The sequence below is a fragment of the Cibotium barometz genome, chromosome 26 (assembly GCF_041138505.1).
Source record: "Cibotium barometz isolate CiBa-2024 chromosome 26, ASM4113850v1, whole genome shotgun sequence".
NCBI lineage: Eukaryota > Viridiplantae > Streptophyta > Polypodiopsida > Cyatheales > Cibotiaceae > Cibotium > Cibotium barometz.
The window spans coordinates 22,473,561-22,497,192 of NC_141071.1; the positions used below are offsets into that span (position 1 = coordinate 22,473,561).

The following is a 23,632-nucleotide window of genomic DNA, read 5'->3' on the forward strand; positions in this document are numbered from 1 at the left end:
TGTTGTGGGTGTGCCTGCCCAGGAGTTCTCTCCATTTTTTCCCATTTTTCGTCTCTTTTCTAGCTGTTTTTGGTTGTGGGGGCCCTCTGTTGCTGGCCGACTCCTCCTGTCCTAGCCGACTTGGTTTTTTTGTCCTGGCCGACTATGAATATGCTGGCCAACTGGTTTTTACCTAGTCGTGGACATGTAGTCATGCTGTCGGCTGTTTTGGGTTCACCGACCAGCACTGTAGGGTGGTATAAATACCACCCTTGCCCCCACACTCATCATTGTATCGGATCTTCATGTATATAGTAGAGTTTATATAGCTTCTCTCTCTCTACACTTCTGCGTTTTGTTTCTCACAGCAGTTGTCTCATTTTCCGCTGTGCATTCCGACATGGTATCAGAGTCCCAGGTGGCTTGAAGCTTGGAGACAGTGGGAGCTTGAGGGTTTGCTGATTTTTGGTGCTGATTGGAGAATTCTTGGGCTGTTTGGGACTTGGAGATCGAGTAGAAGGCGGCCATCACTGTCGGACAGCCACCTTCCATAGTGTTTGCAGCCTCTTCTTCATTTTTTTCCCCACCCACCCCCCTTCACAAGACCTTGTGAACCCTTGAGATGGCAAATTTGCTTGAGATGGCTGAGAAGCACGTGAAGATCTCTACTCTCCCCACATTCCCGATGGATCAACAGTTGAATGGGATCAACTATGGCATTTGGAAGGTAATGATGGAGTCTGTCTTGGAGTCTTATGACTTGGCTGATTTCATTGTGGTTGGTGTTCCACGGCTAGAGTTGGAGGACGGGGAGCTTTTACCCTCTACTTAGAATGAACGGGAGGCTGAGGCACAGTTATGGGATCGTGTCAATGCCCATGTGCGTTCTTTCACCTTCCTTAATTGCACACGCCAGGTGATTAATCATATTAAAACATGACGCTGGCCAGAGGGATTTGGTTGCACTTGGCTTCTCTGTATAACAGGGCATCACCCATGAAGCGGATTTCCTTGGAAGTGCAAATGCGAGTGATGAATCCTGCAAAGTCTTCGACGATGCGGGAGCACATTAACAAGCCCCAGGCTCTTCAGCAGGAGGTTCTTCAGGTTGGGAAGAAGATATCTTCAGAGGACATGGCCATCACTTTGCTATCTCATGTGACCTCTCAGTATTCAGCTTTCTACTCCTCTTTGATCACTGGGAGGCTCAACACCATCACATGGGAGGAGCTTCTGCCTATGGTCTTGGACTAGGAAGAGCGTTTTACGAACCTTTCACAGGGCGGAGGTTCTGAGGCCTTGACGGGCCAGAGGCCGCAACAACAACAATAAGGGCAAAGGGAAGTCTTCATCGGAGAAGTCTTTTGAGAAGAAGCCCGACTCAGAGTGTAATGCTTTGAAGGCCGAGCGGAATTGTAACCATTTTGGCCAGAAGGGTCACTATTGGAGAAAGTGTAAACCGGCCTCGGTCTTCAGACAAAACCAAAGGGCGGTGCAAAAACAAACTTGCACACAAAACACTTCAACACCATTGAGGACCTACAAAAGGAAAACAAACAGGGGGAACCAGAGTGCTCCTGCAAACAGTACACGGACACCGATTGGCCCCAAAACGCAGTGGCGCCCCTTGCGGTATTTCTTTAATTGATCATAAGAGCTTTGATTACAATAAGGCTGAAAACGCAGCCGTCATAGTAGAACTCCTGAAGCCTGCAAAGACCCTGCATTATGGCTTCTTGTCCACTCGGCATCCACAAACAAGTCCAGCCATTATTCACATCGAAAGACTCTCTCACATTGAGTTTGCATACAGAAGCTTTCTCCCATGATCAGGGCTGCATACAACCATCCATAGCCTTCAACCCATCGGTGAACAGTTCTTGACCTTCACACGATAGCGAGCGACGAGAAACTTTACCTTGTACCTTTCTTTCCTTATGTGCGAGTATCTGCTCGGGAATAAGAACCTCATCAAGTTTCTCCGATTCCATCTGAGCCTCATTTGATACATCCTCAGGCACCCAAAACCTACTTGCACTCCACCCAAGTGGTAAGCACAAGTCCCCAACGAAGCATAGTAGATCACCACTGCTAAACATAGAAAGAAACTGTCTTCCGAACGCATGAAGCCTCCGTGAAGATACCACCGGTGACAAAGTGTCGAAAGCCATAGCCTTCAACCCATCGTTTGCACCGTAACACTTCAACTGCTTCTTGTTCCTGGCCGACTACTTCTTCTTCTTGGTGTCTTTTCTCCTGAGCTTCATCTTCAGCTTTTGCTCTTCACCTCATATAGGCAAAGACACACAATCTTGCATTGCCTCTTGCACTTCCTTTTCACTTTCCACATGTTGAAGCTTTTGATGTGACTCTCATGAGACAACCACAAGCTCGCCCCCTTCGGAAAGTTGGCGATTGTCCCGGCCAGAGCAACCACGGACTCGCCTACTTGAGAAACAGAACCTTGTAAACCGGCCTTGGTCTTCAGACAAAACCAAAGGGCGGTGCAAAAACAAACTTGCACACAAAACACTTCAACACCATTGAGGACCTAGAAAAGGAAAACAAACAGGAGGAGCCAGAGTGCTCCTGCAAACAGTACACGGACACTGATTGGCCCCAAAACGCAGTGGCGTCCCTGGCGGTATTTCTTTAATTAATTATAAGAGCTTTGATTACAATAAGGTTGAAAACTCAACCGTCACAGTAGAACTCCTGAAGCCTGCAAAGACCCTGCATTGTGGCTTCTTGTCCGCTCGGCATCCACAAACAAGTCCAGCCATTGTTCACATTGAAAGACTCTCTCACATTGAGTCTCCATACAGAAGCTTTCTCCCATGATCAGGGCTGCCACAACCATCCATAGCCTCTTACCCTATGAACAGCATCACACCTTGACACATCCAGTGCTTGTGCACAACACAGACTCCCAAACTGTCTCTCATAAGAGAACTCGCATCACAGCACAGCATACCATACAGTAGACACACAGAAACACTTTCAATTGACCTGTACTTGTAGCCGGAAACCCAAGCACATAGCTGAATTTGCAGCCAACCAAAAACAGCCCATAAACAGTCTCAAAATTGCTTATGTTCGTAGCCACATGCACTGCCACGAAACAGTCCATAAACCCTTTCCAAAACAGTCCCGAACCAAAGCAAAGAGAAGCTGAAAGTTCCATCAGTTGAACGCCATCGACATGATGTCTGTGTTCATGAGGAACCAGCCCCTGGCCACCTGTATATCCAAAGAAACCAGCCCCCTGGCCACCTGCAAAAAAACACGCCTCCTCCAAAAAGCACCAATGCTGCTGGGCGTTTCATAGCAAGCAAGAGAGGGAAAGAGAAAGTACATCCTCCTGGCTGCCTCAGCATGACCAGGAAGAACACACACACACTTCTCTGCTTCAACCCGACTCCTGCTGTTCAGCCAATAGAGAAGCGCATCCAGCCCTGTGCTTTCTGCAGTCCAGCCAGCCAGCGTGTAAGTGCTGTCGAGCCATCAAGAGGCGCTCTGTTTTCTGCAGTCCAGCGCTCTGCTTTTTCACCAATCAAAAGGCGCCTAGCTGCCATGCCATTTGTTCGCCCTTCTCCAAGTGAGAGAGATAGAGAAAAAGCCCAAGCGCCTGTGTACCAATAGAGAGCCTCCTTTCTGCCCGCCAGCCCCTCTTTTTTGAAAAAGCACACACGTGGCCCCAATAATAGCATATGGGCCACGTTTACTATCATAAAAGGCATTATCAAGTTTTTAAAGGCTTTTAAAATATTTTGTCCCCTCCCCTCACATGGGGTTGCTGAAAGAATGTGCACAAGCGGAAGCAATGAACATGAGATAGAGAAAGATTGCAAGCAAGAATTGAGCATTATTAGCTTGAGGTTACAGAGTACAAGAGCCAGCAAATAGGGCACATAATGATATAATGAATGAATAAAGGGAGCACCTCTTATATTCTAGTACATGAAGCAGTTGGCTGTAGGAAAACAGGCCGACAACTCCACGACAACATAAATAGGAAGATGCAATATTTTAACACCCCCTCTGCATCTTGAAGTGTGCAAAAAAAGTCAGAAGAAAAACTGATGATGAAGGTGCAACCATGGACACCTCAACATGGCCAGTACTGAGTACACCTCGGAAAATGCACATGTCAGCTTGTTGTCTTCAGAGAACATAATGCCACTATAGAGAGCAAAAGAAAATCTGCTTGGCTCCAAACTCAAAGTACAATTGTGAACACATCACATCCAATAACCTCGAACAAATGAACATGGAACACATCCTGTCCATAGTCTCTGCTAACCAATAGTTCTGGAACTCATCCGAACCATGAAGGAAACTTGGTTGATCCTGGAACTCATCCGGACCATCAAGTGAACTTGCCTGTCTTTATACTTGGAACTCGGACACACGGGTCCCATGTGCCAGATTTAATATAAGAGAGCTTTTGAAAGCCCCCTCTCCTACCCACAAGCCATTTCTGGAAGATAGCATGCGGGGGGATGCCCTTAGGATCAGAGCAAGACACCAGTCATGTTCTCTCCAGACTGTAAGGCCTTGGGAGAGCTGGGGTTATCACTAGATGAGTCTGTGTCAGTGGCATGTGACTTGTCTTTGCCCTTCTTTGAAGACTTGCCCTTGTCCCTGGCTTTGCCTTTGTCCTTTGACTGACAATCCTTTGACAGGTGGCCTTTCTTCCCACACTTGTAACACCGACTCCGAACTTTCTTTTGCACTGTCGAGAGTGCCTGATCAGGTCCAATAGACGATGAAACTTTCAATTTCCTCTGAGAAACTAGGATGGATTCCTCTTCCAAGAGGAGAGTACACAGATCATCAAACTCGAGGGAACGTGTTGTGATTTGAACCCGCAAAGCTCTAGAAACCATGTCATAATCTGCAAGAAGCCTGATGAGGAGGAGAGCAGCTAACTGAGAAGAGGTCAGGGCAGTACCCATTGCCACTAATTGCTCATGAATTACCTTAACCTTCATCACAAACGACTGCATGGAAGTCCCTTTTGTAAACTCCAGAGAAAAGAGCTGACCCAATAGGTTGACAGACCGCATTGTAGAGTCCCGTGCATATAGGTCTGTCAGCTTTCTCCAAATAGAAGCAGCACAATCCAATGTTTGCACGGCGGGGGAGACCTCTGGTGAGATGGCTCATACAAGTGCAGAGTGAGCTTTTGAGTCTTGATTCTCCCAAGCTGAAAGTTCAGCGAGAAAGGCATCCTCCTGGTCCTGAGTCCACTTCCTAGAGCTGGCAGGGCGTTCGGGCTTTCGTTCGTGGTCCTCAACAATCTCCCAGAGACCCTTGTGTGTGAACCAGACCTTCATCTGTAGCTTCCAGTGATCATAGTTTGTACCATTGAGCTTGTCCTCCTTGTTCGTGTAGGGGGGACCATAGTCACAAGTGACGTGGGACGGTAATGGGGGACGGGGACGGGAACGGGACGGGGGACGGCCATATGTAGGGAACGGGGACAGGGGTAGGAACGGCACTTAAAAATACTTTGTCAGTACCACCCACTCACCTATACGGGCAAAGCTTGCATGTCCATGGCTGTGCACCACCTCCATGAGGGGATGGAGTGTGATTGACTTCATCCCACCATGTCCATCCCGTCGTCCTTCTACAGGTAGTTGGAACTTGAAGAGCCACTACCACAAGGAGGATGCCATGGATGATGGATGCCTCCTTGTCACTTGATAGCTTGAGAGAGCGAGAGAGGGAGTGAGGCTTGAGCCTTGAAAGTTGAGGGAGAACTTGAGAAGTTGAGTGTGAGGGTGGGTGGGTGTGTGGGTGTGTGTGTGTGTGTGTGTGTGTGAAGCTTGAGAGAGAGTGTGTCTTGAGAGGCTACAGCTTGCTTGTGTGAGCTTGAAACTTGAGACCTTGGCCCTTGAGGCTTGCCGCTTGAGGGAGAGAGAGTGTGTGTGTGTGTGAAGCTAAAGCTTGAAGTGTGAGAGGGAGTGTGTGTGTGTGTGTCTTCTTATAGGGAGGGACGCAAGAGAGAGGCCAAGGCCCAAAGCCTCAAAGGCTCAATGCCTATGGGCCAAGGCTAAAGGCCCATGAAAAGCCCCTCCCAGCCAAAAAAAAGGTCAAAAATGTGACCATTGCCCAAACAGTAATGTGCGGCGTTCCCATGCAGCCGTCCCCCACAACCGTCCCCTCCTGGATCCGTCCCCGGAACGCCGTCCCTTGTGAGGGACGCCCAGCTGGGGACGTCCGTCCGTCCCCGTCCCACAGTGTTCCCGGGACGGCGTCCCCCCGTTCCAAGGGTCCGTCCCCTCCGTCCCTTGTGACTATGGGGGGGACCCATGTCTACCTCAAAGAAACTATGTCTCAAACAACCTCTGTAGCTAAGCAATCCACGTGCTCTCTCAAGCACCTTTCCACAGGATCCAACTAGGGACGAATAGCCCCCTCTGAAGATGCAGGATGGACATCAGCAAAAGAAACCCAAAAAACACCCCACCGGGAACCTCCTACCGGAAGAGGGAGGGGATCTTGGAGGGAGAAGAGCTGATGTGCCACTTGTCTGATGCACTTGCTGAATCTGCAGCTAGACCTCCTCCACTTGCCTCTGTAGAAGAAAACGCAGCCTGGGGGCTGGCCGACAACAGTTGGAGAGTCTTGTAGAGCAAAAACACAGCTAAGGGAGAGAAACGCAACCACTGTTTTGAAGGATCTATAGCCTGGAGAATCTAGGGAAGCAGAAAACGGAGAGGAATAGATTGTGCAGCAGCCAGAGCCTAGGCGAATGATACCATGAAAGAATGTGCACAAGCGGAAGCAATGAACATGAGGGAGGAACAGAATGTGCAGCCAGAGCCTAGGCGAATGATACCATGAAAGAATGTGCACAAGCGGAAGCAATGAACATGAGAGAGAGAAAGATTGCAAGCAAGAACTGAGCTTTATTAGCTTGAGGTTACAGAGTACAAGAGCCAGCAAATAGGGCTTAGAATGATATAATGAATGAATAAAGGGAGCACCTCTTATATACTAGTACATGAAGCAATCGGCTGTAGGAAAACAGGCCGATAGCTCCACGACAGCATAAATAGGAAGATGCAATATTTTAACAGCTGTCCACACATGGGTTTCCTTTGTAACTCCAAATTGATGCCATTCACACTGTCCACCATGTCCTCGTGCACACTTGCATATTGTCCAGAGAAAAACACAGGGTCGTGACAGGAAGTGTCTTCAGCGGAGTATCGAGAAGAATGCTGATTCTTCAGTTGCAGCTGCAACGACACCAGCTTTTGTGTACTTGGAGATTATGGACATAGATGCTTCATCTTCTTCGAGCAGGGAGGTAGTTGGTCTCATCGCCAGGGATACTCCGGAGTGGATTCTTGATAGTGGTGCTTCCAGGCACGTGACTCCTTCTCGAGAGTTATTACAGGATCTTCGACAATAGTAAGGTCGCATCTTGATTGGCGACAATTCCACTATCCCAATTCATAGCGAGGACATGATGGAGATTATTCTCTATGGCAAAGGGGGGAAACATTCCTCCCATGTTCTTTATGCCCACCAGCACTTGGTTTTCGTCTTTTGTCAGTGCATGAGGTTTGCAAGGCTGCCATCCGGGTGGAGTTTGATGAGCATTTTGTTGCTCTTCGGGACAAAGAAACAGGCTAGGTTGTTTGGGAAGGGGGAGTGGAGAATGGGATTTACAAACTCTTAGCACTCCCTTCTTTGACAAACACTCAGCTTGGTGATTTGTGGCATTTCCGTTTTGGCCACTTGAATGTGGATGCACTGCGGCGGGCTTTCCGGGACGAGATGGTGGATGGCTTGCCAGATGTTGGTAGTAGGCAGGGACACTGTAGTTCTTGCATTCATGATTCGTGGTAAGCAGCATAGGGAATCTTTTTCGAAGCAGGCTACTAGGTGGGCTTCAAAACCTTTGGAGTTGGTACACACTGACTTGTGTGGACCTATGCAGACCCCATTCTTGGGAGGTTCTTTGTACTTCATGCTGCTTGTGGATGATCGTAGCAGATTTACATGGGTTTATTTCCTTTACCAGAAGGACCAAGCCTTTGCTTGGTTCAAGGAGTGGCATGTTATGGTGGAGGAGTCCTTTAGATTGCTCTTCGGGCTGACAAAGGAGGGGATTTCTCTTCTAATGCTTTTGTGCGGTTTTATGTGGAACATGGCATCAAGCGGGAGCTGGCCAATACAGGTTCGCCTTCAGAGAATGGGGTAGTTGAGCATAAGAACTAGACTGTGGTGGAGATGGCGAGGACGATGCTGGAGCATAGTGATCTTCCTCGTCCACTTTGGGGAGAGGCTGTGGCTACGGCTGTCCATACCCTCAACTGATCTCTGACGACTTTAGTACCAAAGATGACTTTGTATGAGGCTTATTTTGGTAGGAAACCAGATGTCTCCTATTTCTGTGTATTTGGGAGTGATGCCTTTGTTCACATTCGAAAGAAGCAGAGGGGGAAGCTTGACTCAAAGTCCCAAAAGCTTGTATTTGTGGGATATAACTCTCTTCCCAAAGGCTACAGGTTATATGACCTATCTTGCCGCCGCCCATGTGCCTGGCATCTGCACCCGCTGCTATGCCGCCTCCGCCCGGCTCCTGCCCCTGCCCCTGTGCTTGCCTGGCATCTACACCCGCTCTGCTGCACCTCCTCCTACCACCACCTATGCCCATTTCCGCCCGCCTAGCTGGTGTCTATGCCGCCTCGGCCTGCCTTGTGAGGGCCTCAGCTCTCTATCCGCCCACATCTCCAATTCCATCTTGGCCTTCATCTCCGCTCCTAGGCAAAGCTTTGTGTATTTGAGGGAAAGAGGGAAGATACCCGGTCAACTCACACCAGCATCTTCCTTACAGAGGTACACATATTTGGGGCTTTCTTTTTCATACATTTATTGTCAAATTCAAGGCCTCTTTGCTCCATATTTGGGGATTCTTGTTCATAAGGGGTGTTTTCTAAGGTGGAAGCATCCATAGGTACTCGTTCTGGTGCACTACTCCCGGAGTCTTGTGTTTACACATTCAAGTCTACACCCTGTTTTTGGTATACTTCCGCGATCGCACCTTCAATCTCATCATATCCCGGTGCCTTGTGTGCACTCTCGTAAATCTTTTTTTCTCGTATTTTTCCAAGAGCTCACATCAAGGGAGGGGGCTTCTTGTTCCTAGTTCTCTCTCCAGCTTTGGAAAATCTCATACTACTGTGAGGATGTCGCAAAGAGCCACTTCCACTGAGCTTTTTGGATTTAGACCTTCATGACAACCTAAGATCGACTTCCGGGCTTTGGTGGCTCGCTGGGCAGAAGTGCCAATGAGGCTGGCAGCTCGGGGCTGGCCACCTTGATTCTGGCGGCGGCGGGCTCTGGATCAGCGAGACGACGGCGGTAGCTGGCTCTGGGGCGGCGGTGACGGGCGGCAGTTGACTCTGGGGCGGTGGAGGCAGGTGACACCTGGCTCTGAGACGGCGGCGAAAATTGTGCGTGGAGCTCGTTTGGTAGCAGAACCTTGCTTTGATACCAAACGATAGCTGCAGCCACACAAAAGTGAGGAGAAGAGGGAGAGATGATAATGAACAAGAGAATCAGCACAAGATTTTGGGGATTTGTGGGAGTACAAGATGTAGTGGATCCCACTGTGCTCACCCTGGGACTGACTCTTGAGCTAGTCATGGTCGGCAAAAGTTGCTCATTGACAGAGATGCAAACTCCTCCCTGCATCCCTGAAGGGCCGAAGGAAGGGGACCAGAAAGTATGACTCCTGCCTGGTAAAATCTTTCCGCATCGGTGGGTATGCCCCTCGAGAGGTGATGCTCTTGAAGGAAAAGAATGTCAATAGGTCCTCCCACTAGGGCTCTCTGTAGCTCTTCTCTGAGGACGGCTCGTCTATGAAAGCATTGAGGCCCCCCTAAACCCTATATGTTCCACGAGATTCTCCGCATATCAATCTCTGTGTGAGGCGAAACTAGCGGAATTGCCCTCCACTCAAAGAGTCTTGGGTGAGGGTTTAGACGGGGAATAATCACAATCCGTCCTGGGGCGAAGGCGCGCCATGTGGGCACGGATCCTGGCCTCCATGTGACGCCACTCTTTCTGAGCTCGAGAGTATGCATACTTTGGACTCCATCAATCACAATGGAGGTACCTGTAAGAGGGGGGGAGAGGTACCGTGAGACAGAAGTACGCACGAACACAAATAGTAGCACCTCCAAGATGGAGGTCACCATCTCCCCGTCCTAATCTTTGTGGGCTGAGCCTCTAAGTTCCATCCTAGCCAATGGCCATAGATGGGTGAGTACGTTGGTGATGCGAAGATCGTGAAGATGATGAGATAGCTCAACTGCCTGACCTTGAATGGCGGTAGTCACCGACTCTGAATCCCACTCCGTCCTTGGGGCTGCACTCAAAGGGAAGGAGAAGATCATCGCGCCATTCTCTGGCGTAGAGGGTTTGGAGTGGTGGAAAACCACACATACCCGAAGAGGTGCTACTGACTCCTCGAACATATCTGTCCCTCTGTCGGAAGACAACGGGAGAAACTATAGTCCACCGGTTGCCCTAAGATCTTGAGGGGCCCGCCTGGTGACTCTGGCGGGAGAGCCCTCGTCAGGGAAGCGGTGATGGTCATCTCCTCGAACATATTTGTCCCTCTGTCGGAAGACAACAGGAGAAACTATAGTCCAGTGGCTGCCCTAAGATCTTGAGGGGCCCGCCTGGTGACTCTGGTGGGAGAGCCCTCGTTGGGGAAGCGGTAATGGTCATCTCAACCGACTCTGAGCAACAGCGAATCAAACAGCGAACGGAACTCGTTGACTGCCTCCGCTCCGGGTCGGGGGCTGTTGGGGGGTGATGGGAGTGCTCTGGAGAGGCGGAGGAGGGGGGGGAGGGGAGGGCGGGCTAGGGTGAGGATGACGGGGCAGCAAGAACTGCTGTGGGTAAAGTCGGTGGGGAGGATGGGGGAGGAGGGGGAGGAGTACTAGGAAGCTCGACATGTAGAGGGTTAGACGCAGGATCGAAGCCATGCTGCTACCGCGCAAAGAAGGCTTGCTCCGTACGCAATGCAAGGGGGCTCATCTGCATGACTTGGTTTGATGCCGTGGGCGAGTCGAACTCCACTTGGTAGTATCCACGCCCTAGAGGGTGAATGTCTGTGATCTTTGCAGGCTCACCAATGAGGCTTGCCTGTATTGTCTTGTTGTAAAACTATCCACTTTTAATGTCATTTTACTTTTTAAAGTAGTCCTTTGCCATGTGCCCTGGTTTGTGACAATGATAGCACTCTATGCTATTTGCACTCTGATTTTTTTGCCAACCATGTCGGTTCCTTTGACTGGTCTCTTCCACCTGTGACTGATTGTTGTTGTTACTGTTGCAAATCATTGAATTGTTGTTCATAATTGTGGTTTCCATGTCGGCCACCACCTTGGCCTCTATCTCTACCTGAATTAGAGTAGAAGGCGTGTTTTGTGAAGAAGAGTCCTTACGAAGTGACTTTTCTTCTTCTTCGATGTAGTCTCAAAATCCTTTACCTATTAGGAAATTGGTCATTCTGAACTTCCAGGCATAGAAGTTGTTCTCGTCCAGCTTCTCACTGATAATCTGATTGAGTCCGTTTGACGTGTTTACCTGTAACTATGAGAAACCCACATACAGACAATTTTTGTATGTAACTTGTAACACAGTAGTATCTTCTGTGACTGCTGCAGCGGTACTTTAGCACAACCTGTATGTCACCAAATCTGATTAGAGTACATACACCCAATATCAACAATACATGTGCAAACACTGTTTGCACTCCCAAAATGCCCTGCTGCACTGTAATAACCAGATTTCGACCTAAGACAGTTCTCTATCAGAACTTCCTGAAACCGCTGATAATACCTTGCAGTGACCGAAACGTAAATTTGGGCGTAAAACTCAGTTCAATGTATTGCGTACGACACAAGCACCTCTAAGCCTGCGAAGACAACTTCTTGATTGGAGGGGTGTAGCTCTCGGAGCTACCTAGGGAGTGTTGTACCGAAACAAGATGGGAAAGAGATGACGATACTCTTTCCCGTATACTGCTTTCTTGCTTGCTTGTTCTTGCCTCTTGCTTGCCTTCTTAGCTCTCACATGAGTCGGAGCTCTAATACCATAAACAGAATGGGGGGGAGAGGGAGAGCTTGAGTTTCTTGCAAGCAAATACACACACACACACACACGAGAGAGCAAGACACAAGAGAGAGATGGATGGCTGAATTTTCTACTATCTTCTTCTCTTCTCTACAACCATATAACTAAAAGATAAGAGTACATATATAAAGAAAAAGTACTCTCCTACAATAACATACAATGGTTTGTCCATAGTGTGAATCTGACTATATGAGTTGGCATTATAACTATGTCATAACTTTAGTACTTCAAAGTCGCTGTCACACAGCGTGTCATCCATTGGCGGCAGATCAACCATAATCTCACCAACCATGCCAGTGGCATAAGTGCGGAAGCTATCACCCAGGTGGGTCATCAATGTTCGCTGTAGCACTAGTTGAGCTAGATATCTCGTCATATCCCAGCTACTTTGGATTTATCTGGCCTTTCTCCTTTCTAGATGACATCCTTATCTTCTTAGGGACTGCAGAGCAGCATGAGCGAGATGTGGCAAAGGTTTTGCAACTCTTGCAGGACAATAGTTGTTTATCAATGCCAAGAAGAGTGAGTTTGGAGATACTCGAAATGCATTATTAGCTCATCAGGCATTAGTCTTGACCTTGAAAAGAAACATGCCATTCTCAGTTGAGATATTCCCAAGATAGCCCAGGAAATCCGCTCATTTGTGGGTCTTTGTCAAGCCTAGAATACACATGGACAAGTTTTTTGACCTTGTAGCACTTCTCACTGACTTTCTTAAGGGCGTGAAGACTCGCTGTCAAAAAGTGTTCCTTTTACGGCCAAGGCTTTAGAGGCATTCCAGGCATTGAAGAAAGTTGCCTCTGAGTCACCAGTTTTAAAGTTGGCATCATGGGATGATCCTTTCGAGGTGATTATCGATGTTAGTAACCTAGCCATTGAAGCTGTTTTACAACAGGATTGCAGGCCACAAGTTGAATAATGCTGAAAAGAATTATTCGGTATATGACAAGGAGCTTTTGGGGGTGATGACCACGCTTAAACATTGGAAACACTTCTTTTACGGGAGAGATTTCACAGTTAAGATAGATTACCAGGCACTTAAATGGTTGTAAACCATGCCCAATGCCCAATGGAGTGATAGGCAGTCCAGATGGAGTCAATTGTTCCAACAATTTGGAGGAATAATTGAATACGTCCCTTCAGTTAGTGGAGGTTTTTTCCCCCAGTTTTAGCTTAGTTTCACTTATAATAGTTTATAAGTGATTTGGTCCACCTGGCACACTTTATGGCCGGACCATGTGAACACACCGTTTAGGTCACATCTTTATGTGGCTATTGTACTTCACTTTTTATCACTCTCAATATATGAGCAGTAGTGTTCCTCTCTCTGCCTCTCACGTTTCTTGCTGAAGTACCTTCCAAACCCTAACCCTAACAGCTGAGCTCCTTCATTTGGTATTAGAGTAGGTTGGCCTGGCCTGGCCTGCCCGTACTGCTCCACGCGCCCTGCCTGTACTGTTCCACGCCTTCAGCTGTCCGTACAACCAGGTTCGTCAAGCTGCCCGTACTAGTTCGTCAGCAGCTAGTCGTCAGCTGCACGTACAGGTCTTCGCCTGTTTTGTTCAGTACCCGTCAGCTGCATGTACAGTCGCTCTGCTCCGTACAAGCGCCTGCTTTGCTCCATACACAGTCGCCTAGTACCCGTACAGTACCTAACGGCGACCTAAACTCGCCGTCAGCTGCTCGCCCAGCTCCGTACAGTACCTGCTGCCAAATTGTTGACTGCTGTCTCCGTACAGTACCTGCTACGTGTACCTGCAGCTCTGTACATCCACCGTACCAGCAGTTCAGTACCTGCTGCGCACACCTGCAGCCGACCTGTTGACAGTTGTTTCCGTACAGTATCTGCTGTGTGTACCTGCTTCGTACAGCCGCCGTAGAGTCGATCTGTTTTTGTACAATTGTTTCGTACAGCCTTCAGTTGACCTGTACCTGCACTGTACTGTACAATTGTACTGTACAGCCAACAGCCACCTGTACCTGCAAAATCACATTTGTGGTAAGCTTTACAAGTTTTGAAATTTTGGCATTTTTCATGTGAAAGTTTTTGGCAGATACAGGCAGATTTTCTTGCAAAGAAATCTCTACAGGTTTTTTGCAAGGTTTTGGGTGCAGTAACTTTGGGCATTTTTGGGCATTTTGGCACTGTGTGAGCCATTTTTGCTGCTCTACTCAGTCAGTGGTGCATTGTGTTGCACATTCAGAGGATTGAGAGTGCAGGCATATTTGGGTTAGCTGTATTCAATGGAGTACAGTTGCTTTCAGGGTTGTTGCTATTGGGTTTTTTGATACACAGGTACAACATTGTGCATTGGCATAATGGCAAATCAATTGCAGAGTGATGTATTCACGTATTTGTCTAAGGAAGACAAGTTAGACGGCATGAACTACTCTTTGTGGAGTTTTATGCTGAGAAATGTGCTCGTGGCAAAAGGTCTTTGGGATTTTGTTAGTGGTGATGAACCACGTCCAGGTCCATTGGCTCCAGAGACTCCTCCCCAAGGGGGTGCTCGTGGACGAGGACAAGAGGTACAGGCACCAGGTCAACCATTGCCTGTTCAAAGAACAAATGCTCAGAAGACATGGGATGTCAGAGATGCACAAGCCTTGTCACTTATTGCATTGTCAGTACAGAGGTCTATTATACCTCATATTCGTTCAGCTGGCTCTTCACGGAATGCATGGGTGACTTTGGAGCAGATGTATGCTGCTCGTAATGAGGCTCGGATCTCGTTTTTGAAAAGAGAGCTGGAAAATCAGAAAATGCATGAAGGAGATGATATGTCTAGCCACTTGAACAAGTTGCAGGATTTGAGAGAGCAACTCATCAATGTGGATGAGATTATTCCTGAGACACAGCTTGTGTCCACTATCTTGAACTCTTTGCCAAGATCTTACTTGGCTTTTCATACCTCTTTGAACCTGAGCATGAGGAATGCTGTTGAACCCCTTAAGTATCAGGAACTTGTTGCTCTCTTGCTACAAGAAGAGCAAATCAGGAAGAACACGCATATGAACACAAGTGCTGAACAAGCATTTACTACAGGTCAAAAAGGGAAAGGCAAATCTCAGCCAAAGAGTTCAAATCAGAATTCAGGTGATGGTGGTTCATCTCAGGATACCAAGAAAGGTGATGGACAGCCCAAGAAGAAGGGCAAATGCCATTACTGTAAGAAGCCAGGTCACTACATCACAGAGTGTAGGAAGAGGATTGCCAAAGAGAAGGCAAAGGAATCTGGGATGTCTGTAAATGATGCCTCTAAAGCTCCTCCGGAGACTGCTTCTTTTGTTGAGGACAGGGATTACTGTTTCTACACATGCAGCTATGATGCCTCTTGGTCTTCACAGGCACTCAGTGTGACAGAGCATGCATGTACTTGGTATTTTGATAGTGGTGCTTCAAAGCATATTACATCTCGCAGGGATTTGTTTTGTCATGTAGGCCCTGCCCCTGTTGGCAAGACCGTTAAGTGTGCCAATAATGCTTCATATCCAGTTCGTGGCATTGGGGAGATTCAGCTCACAACCATTGATGGCTCTATTCTTCGCCTTATAGATGCCTTATATGTACCAGGGATAAAGAAGAATTTGTTGTCCATTTCTTCTTTAGCACAGTGTGGTATGCAAGTCCACTTTGATGATGACAAATGCATGGTCAGAGACAAATCTAATGCTTTGACCTTGATGCTTACTTGTACATTATGTCATGGACTTTATCAGTTGGATGCATTTCAGCCAGTGGATCAGTCTGCTTATAATGCATTCACTCTTACTCCAGCTATGGTTGATGCGGAGTTATGGCATGCTCGCATGGGACATGTAAATTTTGGTAGTCTTATGCTTATGCAGCGACATAACATGTTGACAGACCTACCTCTTATGGAGAAGCCTCTAGATCACATATGTGAAGGATGTATTTTGGGAAAAATGCATCGGTTTTCCTTCCCACGTGATCAGGCTCTACGAGCAACTGCAAAGTTGCAGCTTATACACAGTGATCTTTGTGGTCCCATGCAGACGAAGTCATTAGGAGGTTGCTTCTATTTTGCTACATTTATTGATGACTTCTCTCGTATGTGCTGGGTCTATCCGTTGACACAGAAATCACAGGTATATGATGCATTTTTGGCCTTTGTAGCACTTGCTGAAACAGAGCCAGGATGCAAGGTTAAGACTGTCCGTTCTGACCGAGGGGGGGAATATGTGTCACATATGTTGAATTCCTTTCTTGAGAGTAGAGGTATCAAACATCAGTATACTACTCCTTATACTCCACAGCAGAATGGGGTTGCAGAAACGAAGAATCGGTCACTCATGGAGATGGCCAGATGTATGTTAAAGGCAAAGAAGCTACCACATATCTTTTGGGTGGAAGCTGTTATGTGTGCTTGTCATATTTTAAATCGATGTCCCACAAAGGCATTGGTTTCCATTACTCCTTTTGAGGCTTGGCATGGCCGCAAGCCTTCGGTATCACATTTTCGTACTTTTGGGTGTCTTGCATATGCATACATACCCAAAGAGTTGAGGAGGAAGTTGGATGATAAAGCCACAAAATGTATTTTTGTTGGGTATAGCCGTGAGAGCAAGGGCTACCGGTTATATGACCCACTATCCAAGAAGATATTCACTAGTCGGGATGTGATTTTTGATGAAAAATCAGAAATATCCATGGCTGGTTATGATGCAAATCAGGCTGAAAATGATGTGTTTGAAGGTCTTCTACCTATGGAGTTTCATTCCACAGTTGGTGATCCAACCCATGAGGGTAGAGGACAGCCAGCTAATCATGAAGATGGTGCAGAAATTCAGCAGGCTATTGAGCCAGAAGTTGAGCCAAATATGGGGCAGCAGGCTCCACAGGTCAGACACATACCTAGATGGTATTTGAGGACATTACAGGACAGCCATCTAGAGGGTCCTCTTGTTGGCCGTACTCGTAGGGAGACACTGACCAATGAGCATGCACACATCATGGATTTGAATATGGTTATGGCAGCCATTTTACAGGATGATGATGAGCCTGATTCATTTGTGGATGCACAAGACAATGTGCATTGGAGCAAAGCCATGCAGGATGAGCTTGATTCTATTAAAAGGAATCAAACATGGGATTTGGTTGATCTGCCCAAAGGCAAGAAAGCCATTGGTACTAAGTGGGTCTATAAGTTGAAAAGACATGTAGATGGATCCATTGACAGGTACGAAGCCCGTCTAGTTGCAAAGGGCTATGCACAGAAGAAGGGCATTGATTATGAGGAGACATTTGCTCCTACATCCCGTATGTCGACACTTAGGTGTGTCATTGCATTGGCTGCACATCGTGGTTGGGTTGTTCACCAGTTGGACATCAAGACTGCTTTCCTACATGGGGACCTCGAGGAGGAAGTTTATGTATATCAGCCCATAGGTTTTGCAGAACATGGTCATGAAGGGAAAGTATGCAGGCTGAAAAAGGCCTTGTATGGTTTGAAACAAGCTCCACGAGCTTGGTATGCAAAAATAGATGCTTTCCTGCTCACTCAAGGCTTTGTGAACAGTCCATCAGAAGCCACTTTGTATGTAAAGAAAGAAGAGAAAGATCTGCTGGTCATCAGTCTTTATGTAGATGATCTTTTGCTCATGGGATCAAATAATGACAAAATTGCAGCTTTTAAAGAGATACTGCAACAGACATTTGACATGTCTGATTTGGGGCTCGTACACTACTATTTGGGCATACAGTTTGTGCAGGATAACAGAGGCATTGGGTTGTTGCAATCTCGGTATGTTGCTAAACTTCTGGAGAAGTTTAAATTTTAGGATTGCAAGCCTATTAGCACTCCTATGGAGCGTGGGATGAAACTGTCGCTACAAGATGACAGTATTTTATTTGATGCCACTACATATGCTCAGGCTGTTGGGTGCCTTATTTACTTGTGTACTACACGGCCAGATATTCAGTATGTCGTATCTCAGTTGAGCAGATTCATGCACAGCCCGCGATTGTCACATTGGCAAGCTGAAGCGTGTATTTCGGTATTTGCAGGGTACCTTGTCTCCTGGATTGCTTTATCCTGAGGGGAGTGACATGCAGTTATATGCTTACAGCGATTCAGATTGGGCTGGTGATTTTGATACTAGACATTCCACTAGTGGAAATTGTTTCTTTCTTGGCTCTTCATGTATTTCTTGGCTAAGCAAGAAACAGACCACAGTGGCCACTTCGTCTTGTGAGACAGTACAGAGCAGCCTACACTACTACTGTTGAGTGTGTCTGGCTGCGTCGTCTCATGACTGATATGGATATTTCAGTGGAGGAGCCTACACCTATCTATACTGATAGTCAAAGTGCCATTGCCGTGGCCAGGAATCCTGTGTTTCATGCTCGCACGAAACACATTGAGATTCACTATCATTTTGTTGGGGAGAGACTCCAGGCAGGTGATATCAGTCTGATCTATTGTCCTACAGATCAGAATGTGGCAGACATCTTCACCAAGGCATTACCACGTCCGAAATTCGAAGCATTCCGCACTGCTTCGAATTTGTTTCCTTTTGGTGGATGATGTACAGTGATCACATATCACTCCAGGGGGGTTTGTTGGGTTTTATGCTGTGTATGCACCCAAAGGAGTGCTAGTGATCATCAGTAGGTTACTGGGGCACTTTTTACTTCAGTTAGTGGAGGTTTTTTTCTCCCAGTTTTAGCTTAGTTTCACTTATAATAGTTTATAAGTGATTTGGTCCACCTGGCATACTTTATGGCCGGACCATGTGAACACACTGTTTAGGTCACATCTTTATGTGGCTATTGTACTTCACTTTTTATCACTCTTAATATATGAGCAGTTGTGTTCCTCTCTCTGCCTCTCACGTTTCTTGCTGAAGTACCTTCCAAACCCTAACCCTAACAACTGAGCTCCTTCGAGAACAATCGCGTTACTGATGCTCTCAGTCGAAAAGGCACGATTCAAACATTGCAGGAGTCCACTGTGCTGGAAATTCAAGGGAAAGACTTGAATAGCATGAAGGCACAATATCTGGATTCAGAAGAATTTGGGACTCAGTATCAATTGGCTCTCAATTCAAAACCATGCCATTACAGTATATAGGATGGTTGGTTGTTTTTCAAGAACTGTCTTTGTGTACTCAAAGAAAAGCACCAAGTCTTTCTCTATGATGCACATGACTCTCTTGTTGGAGGTCATAGGGGTATCAACAATACCTTGGAGAAGTTAGAGAGGTCATTCTATTGGCCCAAAATGCGACGTGATGTCTACCAACACGTCCAAGCATGTCAAATATGTCAAAAGGTGAAAGTTACATATACGAAACAAGTAGGATTACTTCAGCCTTTGCCTATTCTAGAGGGTCCTTTTCACGACATGAGTATGGACTTCGTAGGTCCTCTTGCCGCCTCAGCTGGATCTAGAAATACAGTGTATGACTATTGTGGACAGATTCAATAAGTCCTGCATGCTTATTCCATGCAAGCAGACAACCATAGCCAAGGACATAGCTCGCTTGTTCATTTGGTTTTGGTATCCCATTGGTGGTTTGCCACGGACAATCACATCAGACAAAGATGCTAAGTTCACGTCCCATTTTTTGCGAGCGTTGTTTGATAACTTTGGGACTAAGTTGCAGTTGTCCAATGTATTCCATCCACAAATAGATGGCCAAACAGAAATATATAATCAATTGGCCTTTGACGTTCTCAAATCATACTGCCATGATAGCAGTCGAAATGGGAACAATATCTTCCATTGGTTTTTGCAATCTTGAATGATACTCACTCATCTAGTATTGGCCGGATGCTGTATGTGGCAGCATTTGGTTCCGGTTCTCATCTCTTTTGATGAGACATGTATCACCATCTCTAGAGGCTTACAAGACAACCGAAACATTTTCAGAGATGATTGAGTCAATCAAGGAGCGCCTTGCCAAAGCTTAGGAAGCTTATACCCGGCAAGCCAACAAATCTAGGCGAGATGTCAACTTTAAGGAAGGGGATTGGGTATATCTCCACATCATAAAGCAACAGTTAAAGCAAGTGGGCAAGTGTTGTCCCAAGCTTTCGTTCTGAAGTTTTGGCCTGTTTCCCGTCATTCAGAAGTTAAGTGATGTCTCTTTAAAGTTAAAGTTGCTGGAAAGTTGGACTATCCACAATGCCTTTCATGTTTCTTGGCTGAAGCAATATGTAGGTCTAGCATTGCAGGATGTATTAGATGAGCAACAACGAGATATGATCGACGAGGCAGAAGTCATAGAGCCAGAACAAATTCTCCTCCATAGATGGAAGCATGGTTCTGATCGAAGAATAGGACAATTTTATGTGAAGTTCAAGGACCGGGGAACCCATGAAGCAGCATGGTTGGATGAAGAGTTCTTTCAGGAGTACCCCTAGTTGTTGGTGGACTATTTGGAAGCCATGAACTTGTCGCCAAGTAAGCAGGAGGGAATGCCATGTGCACCCTGCACTGGGGTACACAATGACACACTGGCATCATCATCAATGCAATATTTGTACAGAAGTAATACCTTTTCTAGGAATATTTGTCATACACCGTGACCCCATTGTGAGCCCTCAGTTCAAGGATAGTCAGACATGAGCTACGTAGGTTAGTCTTCGAGCCATAGAGGTTAGTCTGGAGTCAGTCCTCTTAACCCACTTGGAGAATTCATGAGATAGGTGCATTTAGCAGTCAGCCTTAGCAGTAGGATTGCATTAGAAAGCATGTAGCAGCATATTTGTTAGGTAGGCATGCCCATGGGCTAGCCCATGGCTGGTGGACCTGTCAGCAGCCTGGTTAAGGGCTGTTTACAGCCCTGAATCCTTAATAGAGGCAGCCGGCAGCAATAAGGGCTCATGTGTCCCTGTTGGCCAGCATATGGGGCTGCCGTAGGGACCACAGCAGCAAGTTGTGGGCCTTTAAGGAGTCAGCCAGCAGGTTGGCAGTAGTGTTTGAAAAAAAGTATATTCCCAAAAAGTGGAAAACCTTTATTAAAAATTGTGAAATTATTTATAAAAGAAAATCTTGAAATCTGAAGGTTTTTGTTCTATAACTTCTCAAAATCTGGAGGTATCTGTACCTTCAAGTTTAAAATTTGAAGGTATTTTTCAAAATATGTAGGTGCAAACTACACTAAACTCAGGTTTTTTTTCGAACACTGGTCAACTTGGCAGCATTAAACCAAGAAGCGCTAGCCTTAAATGTTAATAAAACATTTTATGTCCAATATGGACCTGGCCGACAGCTTACTCTGGCCGACCAGCATCACGGAATCATACATAAGCAAGCACTGAATTCCAGTCTAAATCATTCAGAAATTCAGCAAGTCTCAAGCAGATTTCAGTAGTAAATCAGCATATAAATATCCTATCCTCTCCAGGCAAAATATTGAAGCTCCTATTCCATTCTCAGCCAACATATGTGCAGTCCTACAACTATTTGGACTTGCATAAGTGGCCCTGAAGAGTCTTCTGTAGAGCCCTTGCATTGGTGGATACGCAGCCGATGTACGGTCTTCCTCGTCCTTGCATTGGGCTGTCATATCGCTTGTTCTCAAGCATTGTGCAACAGTTCTCCAAAGAATTAATATAAGCAAATACTCCTGCTTGCAAGGGGGCCCTTCAGTGGGTAATTGGGACCCAATACTATGTTGTCTACTTCTCTTCTATTCTCTTCTCTCTCTCTACTCTGTGAATTGGATGCTAAAGATCTCACCACACAAAGGTGTAAAGAAGGCCCTGTTGTGCGTTACCACGATCAACCTCAGTGCACGTGACACGCTGTGTAACATTGCAATCATGCAAATTTGCAATGTGCATGCAATTTTGTAGCCTTGCAGGTAGTACTAGCCTCTAGGTAGGATCTGTCACCCAGGTACAGGCTACAGCTTACAGCTCGAAAGTTGAGCCTTGGGTCTTTAAGCTAGCCATTAGCCTTAGGTCTATACTCATGCTTCAGCCCACTGCCCACAGGCCATACAGTCTACAGCCGTACTAGCCAGGACAGATGGTGCAGGCCTCTGCACATGTGGTGCTTGGAACGAGGCGCAACACGAAGATTAAGACCAAAACGTTGAGTGAAAAGCCCCATTAAAAAAAAAAAAATAGTAAGCGCTGAGTATGAAACCCCAGTATCATACACGTTTGAACCATAGATTTGCCTCAACTTTCATATGCGTATGATTGGAACCATGACCGCACTGCCCAAGAGCTTGAGTAATGAAAAAATCTTGCTCCCTCATGGTGCGGTTGCCCTCAGAAAACCCCCTTATCACATGCTTGCATAGGGTAATAAAAAACAGTTTGTTTGTATACATGGTTTTTGCTATCATTTCTTGTATGCATACATTCTACCAAGATGAATATTTACCACCCCTACTGTAAATCATATTGGTAGCTAATAAATGAGATACCTGCTGTAAATGTAAATTCTGTATGTAGACTTAATAAAAAAATGAGCTTTTGTGTATGCAGGTGATATCATACATTTTTCTAAAGAAGGCACCCTTGATGGCTGCCCAGAATTGACTCCATGCCCCAGATCTTCAATTCTATCCAATATGATCTACGCATAAAAATGAAACCATAATATCCCTAGTTTGTAGGTTCCACAGCAACCTTTTCTTCTTTTCTTTCTCAACTACATCATGCTTGTGATGCTTCACATTATCACTTAGCTATTTGATATCTCATAGTTGAATTGTATTCTTCTATGTATGGGGCTATCTCGTAAGAGAGCACTAGTCTTCTTATTCAATTCCATGCCAGAGATTTATATTGTAGAGATCATTCCAGAAGTAATATTGTAGCCCTGCTCATTGCTTTCTTTCCTTTTGGCTTTCATCCGTTTTATCTGGGGCTCCTTTGGTGTTGTGAAAGAGTCAAAATTCTACCACTCTCAAGTGAGTAAGAGTGAACTTTTTTAGAGTAAAGCTTCTTGGCTTTCTAGGGTTTTATTTGTTGCATCCTTTATTGGATTTGGTTCTTTTCTAAGGTTTCTGGGTTAGTTCTGCTCTTATTGCTATTATAATTTTTCTTTCATCTAGTCATTTTGGGCTTTCATAGGGTTTCTCATTTGAGTCTCCCAACTGTGTTTTTGATGGTGATGACGTGGAAAGGAAAGTCCCTTCATGTTTCATCCACTCTGGTGGGTTGTATTTTGGTAGACACTAATAATTGTGCCTTGTTACTCATCATAGCATGCATCCAAGTTTAGGCAATAGCTTGATACTGATCGGTTGTTGCTCTTCTTCTGCAACTTTGGTCAATATCATAATCAGAAGCTGTTGGTAAAACTTCATTTAAAAGATTCAATTTATAGAGATGAGCATTCCATACAATGTGACCTTTGAATTGGTCCCTCTAATGGTGGAGCGATGCCCTACTACTTGTACTTTGAATTGGTCCCTCTAATGGTGGAGCGATGCCCTACTACTTGTACTTCAATTTTTCTCCCTGTCTTTCCAGCAGTTTGTACAGCTCTGA

At 46.2% G+C, this 23,632-nt stretch overlaps 1 protein-coding gene across 1 annotated transcript in view; it reads left to right on the forward strand.

Annotated features, from left to right (window-relative positions):
• LOC147623770 (pentatricopeptide repeat-containing protein At3g53360, mitochondrial-like) overlaps positions 1-22,978 on the forward strand; it is a 34,204-nt gene extending 11,226 nt beyond the window's left edge. Inside the window, exon 2 of the mRNA XM_086820386.1 lies at positions 22,622-22,978. The gene's annotated coding sequence lies outside the window, so the exon portion shown is untranslated. The remainder of the gene's footprint in view (positions 1-22,621) is intronic.
• The last annotated feature ends 654 nt before the right edge of the window (positions 22,979-23,632 follow it).